Here is a 13151-nt window from a genome sequence, read left to right on the forward strand (position 1 = left end):
TACGAAGCCTAACAAACTTATGTTCTTCTCCAAGGAAATTTTTCCTCCTGAAAGGTTTGGCAGGTTAGGAAAAGACAGGATGGAGAGCTAGAATATGTCCAGAAAGTTTTAATAATTTTGAGTGGTTAATAAATTTTTTAAAAATTCTACCTCACTAGGAACAAGAGAATATAGTTAAATAATGTATTCACTTTTCACCCACTGAACGACTGAAGACTTTTTAAAAGACAATTTTCAATGCTAGCAAAGGTAAATTGATTGAGATCATCTCATATGTACTGCTAGCAAACGTTCTACAAAGTAGTCTGGCATGCTGTGTTTCTAGTTTCATATCTAAGAACTCTTTGCCTAACCTAAGGTCATGAAGATATTAGCTTTTACATTTGCCTTTTATATTTAGGTCTACAATCAATTTTGAGTTAATTTCTGTGTATGGTGTGAGGTAAGGGTTTAAACTGATCTTTTTTTGCATATGGATATCCAATTGTCTTAACACTATTTGTTAAAAAGACTATCCTTTTCTCTATTAAATGGCTTTGGCACTTTGTAGAAAAATCAATTCACAGTAAATATAATGGTTTATTTCTAGACTCTCAACTCAGTAGCACTGACCTACCCTTACACCAATAACACACTGTCTTGATTACTGTAGCTTTTTAGTAAGTTTTGAGACCAAAGTGTAATCCTCTATTTTCTTCCTTTGCAAATTTTTTTCTTTATTCTGGGTCCTCTGCCTTTCTATATAAATATTAGGAACAGCTTGTCAATTTCTACCAAAAAAACCCCAAAAGACAAAAAAAAAGCATGCTGGGATTTTTATAGGGATTGCATTAAATCTATAATCAATTTGGGGAGAATTAACAAATACTGAGTCTTCCAATCCATGAACATGGAACATTGCTCCATTTGTTTAGATCTTCTTTAATTTTCCTCCCCAATGTTTTATAGTTTCCAGTGTGCAAATCTTGTACTTGTTCTGTGAAGTTTATTCCTAAGAAATTTATTTTTTGATGCTACTTTAAACAAGACTATTTTCTTAATTTCATTTTCAGATTTTTTGTTAGTATATACAGTTGATTTTTGTATATTGATCCTGTATCCTGTAAGCTTAATGAACTTATTATAGGTTTGTGTGGGTGTGTATGTGTATGTATTCAAGACTGTCTACACACAGGCTCAATTCACCTGCAAATAAAGACAGTTTTGCTTCCTACTTTACAAGGTGGATGTCTAAACTTGCAGTACACTTTTCAAGAGAAGTGGCAAGAATGAACATCCCTGACTTGCTCCCAGTCTTAGGAGGGAGCCGTATTCATAATTTGCACAAAGCAGTCTACTCAAGCTATTATCTTTCCTGAAGACTTTATGAAACAGAGCTGGATAAATATTTTCGTATACTGATGACCCATGATCACACACAAATGAAAAACATACTTACAAACTTAAAAAAAAAAAATCAGTGTGTTTTAAATTAAGAACAGAGAACCAAAAATGTCATCTAATAGATAAAAACATATAAAGTTACTAAAAACTAAATATATGAAAAAGCACTGTCACATGTCATGATTGTGTAAAGTGGAGAAAGGTGACATAAGGGAGGGCAAACAGGGGCAGCCCAGTCTGGGGAAGGTGACATCACTGCCAGCTGCTGAACACCCTCCAGGTCAGCATGGCTCGCAGGGCCAGGAGCCCAGGCTCACCAACTCTCTCCACCCTCCACTCTCCCTAGCGTCCAGGACTGGAAGGGCCTGGCGGGAGGAGGCTCTAGCAATCTGGCCCAAACCCTCTCCCCATCAGCACATGAGCCAGCTGGGAGTGAACCATGCGGGGGTCTGGAAGAGAAGAAGCCTCCAGTGGGAGCTCTCACTCAGCAATCTTCACATAACAGTTTCTTAACAAAGCAGCCGGACTTCTTTACAAAAAAAAAAAAAAAAGAAAGAAACTTGGTTCCAGAATGGAAACTATCAGGCACCATGTAGCACTGTTTGAAAGAACATATTGGTTCCAAAGACCTTGTTTGCTCTGAAAGATGAAAGTTTAGATGCCTCAGCAAAAGGCACAGATGGGTGTTCAGAATCCAACTGCTCGACAGAACCGCCAGCTCTGACATACATTCACACTCTATCCTGTACACAACTTCCAGGCTGTGTCACTGCACCTGCCTAGAATGACTACCATTTTTACAATCAGACAAGCCTGCAGACAATGGTTAGACACCTACTATATGTAGAACCCAGTGCCCACAGTATACACTGAGTTATCTGTAACGTACATATTCTGTCACACACTGAGATAAATCTGATAGGGAAGGACGAATGGACATAGTAAACAGACTAGACGTTACAAGTAGGAATTTCACAGAAAATAAATTAAAAAATAAAAGACCTGTTACGAGGTTTTAAAATCTAGCCAGAGAGAGAAAAAAACCTCTCTGGGTAGAACTAAAGCTCATTTCTCTAATTTTACAGTAGTTCTCATTTTCCAGTATCTCAAGAGTGGTGAAAAGCCAAAATCACTTAGTTTCTCCAAGGACAAGAATTCATTTGGGCTGAGGCAGGTGGACCCCCATCTGCTGAAGGGAAACTGGCAACACTTAGGGTGCCCTTTGCTTACCTCCATTTACACATTCATCACATTTTCTTTCTTTTTTAAAAAAATATATTTGTTTGTTTATTTATTTATGGCCATGTTGGGTCTTCGTTGCTGCGGGTGGGCTTTCTCTAGTTGCGGTGAGCGGGGGCTACTCTCCGTTGCTGTGCGCAGGCTTCTCATTGTGGTGGCTTCTCTTGTTGCAGAGCACGGCTCTAGGTGCGCGGGCTTCAGTAGTTGTGGCACGCGGGCTCAGTAGTTGTGGCTCGCGAGCTCTAGAGCTCAGGCTCAGTAGTTGTGGCGCACGGGCTTAGTTGCTCCGCGGCATGTGGGATCTTCCTGGGCCAGGGCTCGAACCCGTGTCCCCTGCACTGGCAGGAGGATTCTTAACCACTGCGCCACCAGAGAAGCCCATACACATTCACCACAGTTTCTGCATGTTAACTCTTTAGTTCCCACCCCCAGCTCTCACACCCTCTGTCCCCCCTACCCCCCAACAACTGTCCCTCTCACCTTTGTAGGCTCTGTGCCTGGTATATAATCGGTACCACACACATGTTTCCTTCTTTCCTCTGGTAATGGTTCTCTGGACAAGAAAATGTGATACTGGAAATACCCCATCATAGCTGGAGCTTTGTCACATAGCACTAGCACATTACACAATGAGGCAGGTCCCTGCCTCCCCAGCTTTCCCCACACATAGCTTGATCTCCCATCAGAATGGTGTGGAGGAAGAAGAAATTACCCATGTCAAGGAAGCACCTACTCTCTCCCAGCTCTCTGGCTGGAAAGGTGAAGAGGCCAGGTTCTCCTCTCCCACCTGCAGTCTGGGAAGCCTTGGCACCTGCCCTGCCCCGCCCCTGGGAAATGACTTTCAAAGGCCTTCCACAGACGAGGCAGGGCCTTTTTTTTTTTTTTTTTTAATGTATTTATTTATTTATTTTATTTTTGGCTGCCCCCACAAGGGGCTACTCTTTGTTGCGGTGCGCGGGCTTCTCATTGCGGTGGCTTCTCTGGCTGTGGAGCACCAGGTCTAGGTGTGCGGGCTCAGTGGTTGTGGCTCGCGGGCTTAGTTGCTCCGCGGCATGTGGGATCTTCCCGGACCAGGGGTCGAACCCGTGTCCCCTGCATTGGCAGGCGGATTCTTAACCACTGCGCCTCCAGGGAAGTCCCGAGGCAGGGCCTTTGTACAGAACTACCTCCTTTAAGCCTCGGCACAACCGTGTGAAGCAGGCCTCAACTATAAAGTGGGAACATTTTACAGGCAAAGGTTATCAGAGCTCAGAAGCCAAGTAACTTGCCCAAGATCACACAGCTGCAATTTAGCCTTCCATTTAGAAAAGACCCCAAGGGGCCACACACATGTCCTGCAAGGTCTTATTAGTCATTAAACATTTCCTAAAGTGCTCAGAGAGATGGCCTAATGAGCAAGGTGAAGGAAAACCAGGACAGCTGTTCTCTCTTCTTCATTGTCGCGACCAAAGACGAGATGTGTGGGGAGTGGAGGATGGAAACTGTTAAACAAGTAGAATCTCACATATGCCACACACACACACAAAAATGCTGGACAATTACCTACTAAGAATGTTGTCTTGAAATGTAAAAACTACAAATTAAACTGGAACTGGGGTCTGAATTGCTTTTTTAGTTCACTTGTTATGTAGTCTGTACAACATGTAATCAGGACATGCTCTGAAGATTACCCCCAATAAGCTCTGAAAAGAGCACAGTCATTAAATAAAATCATCAGATAATTGCATGGTTCTTGGGGTTGGGTGTTACTAATAGAGATGCTAATTTTATCTGTGCAACCACACTGATATCAGAATGAGGGTGCTCCTGAAACGGAAGTTCCTTCAGCAAAGCTCCGCTGCACCCCATTCCACAAGGCGGCAAGGCTGAGGAAAGCTCCCGGATGCCTCTGCTTAGCCGGAAGGAGCAGAGTAGATGGGCACAAGGATACCTCTGAGCCCCAGTCCCTGGAAAAAGCAGTGGCCTTCACCAGCTACATGCTTTCTTCATCCTCCTCCTAGTAGAGACACTTCACAGGCAAGGCCTCCAGCACCCCATCTTCTACTGGACTCCTGTGGAGAAGCTGAGGATGAGAAGCTTGGGATAAATTATCTTGAGTTCTTACTCTCAGAGGACGTGACAGGGTGGACCTGTCTTCCCCAAAGCCTTCATCTGGCAAATGGGTATGTGCACCCTGGATGTAATGGTTCCTTCAAAATAATTATTTCAATAAATGTTCTACACTTGTAAAAACAATTTTTCTCTATATTTTCATCAACAGAGGACCCGTGTGTGAGAAATGAGACCTCTCATTTCCCTACAGGTGAGGCAGAGCAGTTAAGGAGAAGAGGAGGGAAAGGAGGAGGAAGAGCAAAGAAGGAAGGAAGAGGACAGAGTGAGCGAGGGCGTAAAGGGGAGGGGTGCTCACTCGGGGGTCGCACTGCAACGCTTTACCAGTGCTCAGTCGATCAGTATCTGGCTACAGGTTCCACACAGGTTGATCAATAGTCTAAAAATACATGAAAACAGATCTGGGAATTTTCTATAAAGCCATTTTTCACTTTTTCAAGAAGCTTCAACTGACCATCTGTGATGTCTTTAAGTCATGACCCTCCAGAAGGGCTGGGAGTTTAGGGTTCTGGATCATTTGCTGTAATCAGGAAGAAAGGGGTGTGTGTGTGTGTGTACTGGAAAAGCCAGGGACAGAACCTACATATTGCCTAGAAAAGCACCTAGGTCAAGACAAAGCAGAATGGACTGTGGTCTGTGATACCCCCAGTACACAAAGGCAAGTTCCTCAAGCCCCAGAGAGCACGAGATCCACAAGGCTGTACCTAAATAGCCAGTCTCCATGAGGCTGGGCTTGTAACTTGGGCGCTGCCCAGAGGAAAGCCATCACCACACACTAAGAGATTCCACTCAACACAGAACTCTTTAACTTGGGGCTCTAGTTTCCCTTGCGGTGGCATACAAATTTTGCATGTTGCCAAACGAATGAGAATCTATCAAGTGGAGAATATCAAACCCAGCATATGTGGGGCTTATTAACTTGAAACAGACTGGAACAGTGGTTGAGAGGAGGGACTCTGGAGCCAGACTGCCTGGGTTCAAATCCCAGCTTTTCCACTTACGGACTTTGGATTTGACGTCCACTGTCCTACTAAACAGGAACATGACAACACCTATCTTATAAGGTAGTTATGAGGATTAAAACAAGTTATCTATATAAAAGTAAGAGTTATAAAAATGTTGTTATTATGAGAGAATTTATGTATATTGTTTCCTCAATGTACATGCTACAATTAAATGTCTGTGCACCCACCAATTCCTATGTTGAACCCTAATCCTCAGTGTGGTGGTATTTGGAGGTGGGGCCTCTAGGTGATTAGGTCATAAGGGTGGAGCCCTCATGAATGAGATTAATACCCTTAAAAGGGGCTAAAGAGACCTGAATGCTCCTCTTCTGCAATGTGAGGACACAGTGAGAAGATAGCCTTCTATGAGCCAGCAAGCTGGCCCTCCTCACTGGATAGTGAATCTGCCAGTGCCTTGATCTTGGACGTCTAGCCTCCAGAACTGTAAGAAGTAACTTTTTGTTGTAGATAAGCCACCCAGTCTATGGAGTGTTGTTATAGCAGCCCAAACAGACTAAGCCAGCACACATATGAAAACATTAAGATTCTTAGGCCCGAAAGTATTTTCCCTATCATAGAAGTAATTGCTAACATTTTATCTTATCTCTTTTGATCTTCCTATTTTGTAATTACACTTATTGGATGAAAAACCTGAACTCAAAGAGGGGAGCCGACTGGGTGGACATCTCACCACCTGTGCGTGGCAGATCAGAGCTGAGCGGTCTCCCTGGCACTGTGCCACCTCCTCTCCCACACGAAACAGGGATTTCCTGTTACGTGAGTCTAACACGGCCCTGACTAGAGATTTACGGTATCAACGCTCCCCAGCTCATCTGCTGGGATTCCCAGGCTGTTTACTTACTTCCAGTCTTCCTGAAACATTTCTGACACACCACAGAAAAATAATTCACTCATAACTACAATTCCAACCCACATGGCCAAATGGAATCCAAAGAGATAAGCTATGAATGAAATGAGATGCAGCCTACCCACCCATTCAGAGGCCACCCTGCCGTAGGGCACAGTTGACTATTCTAAACCCAGTACTACCAGTATACCCCATGCAGATGCCCCGCAAGACAGGAGGCAACCTACTTCCATTCCAAAGATATTCTAACTACCCCAGAGCTGTGTAGATGAGGTCCTAAATTTCCATTTGCATGCTGAGGGAACTCCCAAGGAAGGCCTCAGTTATGTTCCCATTTTAGTTTAGAAGAAACTAAACTCTGACAGAGGTTAACTTTCCTCGGTGTCCACGTTATGTTATGATGCAAATATGAATAAAAATATCCTCTCATGGGTGCATACAGCTTTAACAATTTCTAAATACTTTCACATGTGTCATTTCATGTGGTCCAATTAAGCTTTTTTTCTTTTTTTTTTTTTAAATCAAGGCTCAAAAAGTTTTGGGGACTAGACCAGGGTTACAGGGCAAGAAGGTGCTTGGAACTGGGGACAGAACTCACAGATCTGGACTCGTTTTCACGTAAGGAATGGCAAATCACTGATCTGAAAGCACCACCTGCTACAAAAGCACTGAGCGTTTGGCTCATCATGCCAGGGCCTTGAAGAAAATCATCCCACAGAGACCCTGGCTTTGGATAACAACAAACTGGAGAACAGGGGCTCTGCTTCCGGAAGCCCTGGACAGCAACAGGGGTTCACTTCTCCGTGTTAAGGGCAGATGGGCTAGTGGGGAGACCAAGGCAAAGACTGAACAAAGCATGCAGAGAGGTACAAAGCTCCCCAGCGGCTGCAAACACTTCCCTTACCTCCAAGCCCTTTCTGCTATCAGCCTTGGAGAGACTGACATACAACATACCTTCCTGGGTTCCCAGCTGGACTTTCAGACTTAATCTTGCCATCTTATAATTGTTTGCATTTGATTTCTTTAAATTAATGTACATCAATAGCCCAACAAAATCATTATAATAATGAACTTCATTTGGAAAACCAGCACTTACAATCCCACAGCCCTTCCAAGCCAACGGTTTTCATTTGTCTGGGTTCCCTTCTGGTCCTCGTCCTCTGAAACAGTAGCCATGACTGTAGAATAGGCACTACTTTGTATCCCACTTTTACTTCATGTAATTGCATTTTCTCTCGCAACCCGAGCATGTCTAATGACCCTGGCAAGTTCCTACTCCAAAGACTTCTTTTAGGGTGTTTCGATTTCATCACCAGTGTAGACAACTGATCTCAGAAGCTCCATGACATGTCTGACTTGTAACTCCTAAGGTCTGAGATCATGGTTTTGGGTGAGAAGCAGAACGCTCTGGGGGCGGGAGGAGAGGAAGAAAGGAAAAACAACTGTGCCTTTCTTCTCAGGAGACAAAGTGCTGTTAGAGGCGAAGGCTTTAAATGCCCCCGTGGGTGGGAGGGGGCAGGGGTGCCTATGGCTCTCAGGATACACAGCCTCGGTGCTGCCTTAAGGATGAAGCCACTCTCCAGTCCCCAGTAAAGCAGTGTCCTGTGGGTTGCAGAAAATTGCTGTAAAGCAAGAGCCCTGAGCATATTTCATTCAAATCGAATCATGTCACACCCCCCAACATACTTTCCCACTTAGCACCTTTGCCAGCTGGCTCTGCACTGATGGAGAAGTTTATACTCCAAGACCTGACACTCCACCCCCTTCGCCTTCTACCTCCTCCCCTCCCCCCACAGCCTTGAGCCCCAACTCCAGGTCCCTGCCCACCTGGCCACTTTGCTCACTCAGCGCCTCCACCTCCAACTCCAGGAAGTATGACCCTATTCTCAAGGAGCTCACGATCAGAGTACGAAAATAAAGGTTTTGAGTGTATGTTTATCACATGAAAATCAGTAAGCCATTTAGTTGTACGTGAAACAATAACAACATGGTTTTAACCCATCGTTTCAAATGGTGTAAAACTGGGCCAATATATTACAAAATAAGATTGCCTCTTAAACATTTTTTTTCTACTGTGAAATATAATATACACACATAAAAGTGCATATGACATAGATATACCTTTAAAATGAAGCATTATAAAGTGAACTGACATAGGTGACTCAGTTTTTTTTTTAATTAAAAAAAAAAAAATTCCCTCTGAAAAAGCAGTGATAACAATGTAGTCACGAAGCCTTCGTCACCAGTAGGAGTGGAAGATGCTGAGTTGCAAACCTTTCTCTTGATTGGGTCATCATTTGCATCACTCTTAACACCCCTCCGTTTGTATTTCAAGTCGACATACATTCCAGATTCCCCAGGACAATCCGAATTCCAAAATTTAGGTTCTTTGGTCTCCATAAACCACCAAAAGTGCCTCAAATTCCTACAGATCTCCAGGACTTTCTGTTGAACCAGAAGCATCGTTAAAAAAAACCCCTGAACATACCATGAGCCCTAATTTGAGGTTCAAAATGTATTTACTGTTACTCTAGCCTATTTTCTGTGTCTGCTTTCTGTTTGTACTTCTCTCACAAAACCTAATAAGATTCAGTTGCTTCATAGGGGTCCCAAGTCAGTCTTAAGCTGACTCACAGAGATTTTCTCATCTCCACCACTAAGCGTGGTAAAGGTTACAAGTATTTCCGGTGCAATTATAAATTGCATCTGCACACCCTAGCTTGTAAGTGCCTCAGGACAATTTCACACTGCTCTGCTTCAATGTCTCCCTGTCGTCCCCTAAGCTTGAGAAACCCACTGACATTGAATCTCCTTTGACAGCAAAGGCAATTATGAGAGTTCCGTGTGAGGGGAGAAGGGAGGGCCAAGGAAGGCACGGACAGAAGGGCAGTTCTGAGGAGCTGGACTTGACTGACCCTCCCGGACTCAAAGGGCTTTCATCTCCCAAGGAGCCGGACGCCCTGACTCTGGGTCATTAGCACCAGCACTGATCTCCAGACCGACTTGTCCCCAGAGAGGCCCCAAAGCACTACTTCCTCAACTTTTCTCGACTCAAAAAAAAAAAAAAAAAAAAAGGTATGCCCTTTGAAAGAGCTTAATGAGGTCTGGCCATGTGAGAACTGTTCAAAACACATCCACACTTTTCACATACGTTAACAGTGGTTCCACAGACAATGCTGGTGACCCCACATTTGATGGAGGCAGAACAATTATAACTCTAGTTACAATTTGGAGCACATCCGCTGTAAAATATCATATGATGAAAAGTACGCACGCACTTTCATTCTCTCAAGAGTTTAAGACAAAGGTTAAAAATAAAAGGTGTTTAATGGTTATTAGCTGCGACCGCCCACATACATGAAAAGTAATGAGAACATGTCTCCCAATTTCCTACAGGTTTCCTGCCAAATTCCTGCCTCCTTCGTAAGGAGACAGAATCTGCAGTGTTTTCTTTGCCATGCAGATATACCCCATATCACTGTAAACAAACGTCGCTTTCTTTGCAGCTAATAACCACATGTGTGGGTAAGAAACCTCTCCAGTATAAATCCGTGGGGACAAGGCTGCATTGTGGGCATTAAATAATTATAACAATCTGACATGAGTCAGAGGATTGTTTTTCAATGGCCCTGTTGCACTTCAAACTTTCAAGTCGACCCCAAACTCTCTTTCCTGGCACTGTGTCCATGCGCTGGGCTATTGTGAAACAATTCTCATTCTTTATAGTTTGGTCCCATTGCAAGGAGCTGGCAACGTGGGCACTCATGAAATATTAACACGTTACACTGATTTTTTTTCATAAGTGTGGCCAACAGTGGATCAATTATATTACTATGAAAAGCTTTTCATAATTCATTTGGGGAGCATCAAGATCTCATTTCTAGAAGGCACAAGGATGATGAAGTAGACAGTTCTGAAGAGGCCGGCACTCACGCACAGAATACAATAATTGTGAGAGATGGAGTAAATACACTGTTCACAAAAGAAGAAAAATGTTTAAATCTGGCAAAATGATTAAAACAGGGTCCAACATGTCAACAAGTTGAGAATTAAGTCCAGGGCAGTCTCTCTCTGTAAACAAGAACAGAAAAGCCCCAAATGCTGGCAATTTATACCCCTTCTTGTTGACCACCATATTTAGCCCTGCTTTCTTCAAAAGCAAAATTTGTTAATTTCTAGATAATAGAAGAATTATTTCAACCTATCCCTGCTCTGAAGTACCTTTTATTCCAAGAACATTAACGGCTGGCCTGAAGCAACAAGAGTCTCCTGGCTTGCGTGTGTCCATGGAGAGCCTGGCGTGAGGTTCTGCTTATCTGGCAGCTAGTGTTTTCTCTTTAGTTGTGCTGGGTGCATAAACTTCACATAGGCTGCTCCACCAAAGACGGGAACCCTTCATCAGACAGGGGAACAAACAATATTCCAAGCCAGCAGGCCTCCAGCCATGCTGCCCAGAGAGGACATATTCAATATGGAACAGGGAGGGGCCCCGCAGTTCTCAGTCCCCTACTTTCACATTATTAACACTGTGGTGACCTGTGTCCAACTGTCTCTGCCACTAAACCATGAGCATCTCGAGAGGAAGAGCCAGGTCTTATTCATCTTGGTACCCCTTTCCCTGGCAACAGAGATTTGCACAAAAGCTGTGGTAAATGAATAGCCGCATCTAGTGTGTAAATGCCCTCCCACTCTGGGAATCTTGCATCTGGCTTGCGTGTACAAACTAAACTTATCCTCTTTCTTGCACTGATCCGTAGCAGCACCAGGAGAGAAAAAGGTCACAAAGGGCCATCTTTCTGATATCCGTGATTAGGGGCCCAATGTGAAAATGCCCCAAATAAGCCAACAAATGCTTTCTGTAAGCCAACAAATGCTTTCCATTACTTTAGAGTTTGTAAGCCACTAGGAACACCAAAAAAGGGCGGGGTGAGTTACACTGTTGAACCAATCCTGAAATCCCCCTGGAAAATAAATATGCAGACAAAAGAGGTTCCCAGGGGGCTAACGACTGACAAGAAGCCTGGTTCAAGTGTCCTGAAAACTGGACCGCTGCTAGAATGCTTTTCCAAAACCCTATGGGGCTTTCTAGAGGGCCTAGTGGGAATGTGGTCCCACGGGCACTAGAATGAGAGAGGGTGATGGCAAGGTAGGCCGTGTGACCCCCATCCAGCCCCAGGTGGGACCGTGGATGCAGTGGTACTGGGGTAACAGAAAACCACCCAGGTGCATAGCCGGTGCCTGGGAGGACGGCTCATGCGACACTGGCATCAGCCTGATGGTGGCTCCCAACAAAGGAAGGACACAGCAGTCCCCAGGTCACTCAGCCTCAACAGAGGCCTGGCCTGGGCTCCTAAGAACTCTCCATCCTCTGAAAAGCGAAAAGGACTTCGGTCAGGGCCAAATCAAAACTGAAGTGCTGTAAAAACTAACTTAAAAGGATTAGGTTTATGTCATACTTATGATCCCAACTTGCAGCCTTCCGTCTTTCCACTGAGCCAGTGAAGTAACAGAAGAGAATTCATCACCCTTGAAGGCAGGCAGCAACTTATATGTGTTGGTATGGCCAGCACCTGCTCTCTTATGCACCCCAGTGCTGAAAACACACATTTTTCCTTTGGCTCCACCTATGTTCTGAAGAACATATAAGCAACACACAAGCATACACGTATCCCTAACACAAACACTCACTAAAACTGTCAAATCCCTATGCTTCAGCCTAGATTACAATTTAGTCCAATCATCACCCAATCATTGAAACGACTTATTACTTGGTTACATTTAGCTAAATTTTTCACTGGGAACACCTGTCACCACAGACGTGACATCACATCCATGCTAAGTTTTAATTAAGGAGGATGGTCACTGCACACACAGCCACACAGTGTGGTCTACATTTCTGCAGCTTGGGTCCGTTACATTTCTGAGACCTCTTTTCTTCTCCAGATTCCTCTATTTATTATCCATATTTTCTGAATTATTTTAAATGTGTTTAAGTAGAAAAGAAAAGTTCTGAAGAACAAAAACCAAGTGGAAACCGCTGGGGTGGGAAAAGCATTGTTTACTCCAGAGGCAGCTGGGAGCCCTCTCTCTTCCCCAGAGACCTCCACTGCAGATGAGGGCAGTGGCCTGGTTTGTCTGGGAAGGAAGGGAGGGCAGCTTCCTGGCCCTGGCAGGCCTGTTTTCCAGCTACTGCAAGAAAGCAACACAGCTTCCATTTTAACCTCACCCTCTCTGATGACTGAGGGACAGGGGCTCTGGAGCCCACAGAATGAAACCTACTCTTATCTATAAACAGAAATGGGCTTTGATGTTGGCCAGCTTGCTTGCCTCTTTCCCTTTTCAACTGTGGTTTATCAGCAGCAACATCTCCATTAAGCACTTAGTCAGCAGCCATTATGGGGCCCACTTCTGCGCACTGGGTGCCTGTTCCTGAGAATAATAGAAAGAAAAAGCATGTGCCTGGCCCACGGGGATGATGGGTGGGTGGGCAGACACACACACACACACACACACACACACACACACACACACACACACACACACACACA

General features: G+C 44.3%; 1 protein-coding gene and 1 long non-coding RNA gene across 2 annotated transcripts in view; one reads left to right on the forward strand and one right to left on the reverse strand.

Moving 5' to 3' along the window:
• The window catches only part of TEAD1 (TEA domain transcription factor 1), a 264328-nt gene that overhangs the window by 111696 nt on the left and 139481 nt on the right, over positions 1 to 13151 (reverse strand). The gene's annotated exons all lie outside the window — the stretch shown is intronic.
• On the forward strand, positions 210 to 7116 carry LOC309605646. The gene is made up of 2 exons (XR_014231472.1): positions 210 to 3485; positions 3766 to 7116. It is a non-coding gene; the product is annotated as an uncharacterized lncRNA (long non-coding RNA).

Source organism: Balaenoptera borealis (genome assembly GCF_965194805.1).
Source record: "Balaenoptera borealis genome assembly, chromosome: 11".
Lineage (NCBI taxonomy): Eukaryota > Metazoa > Chordata > Mammalia > Artiodactyla > Balaenopteridae > Balaenoptera > Balaenoptera borealis.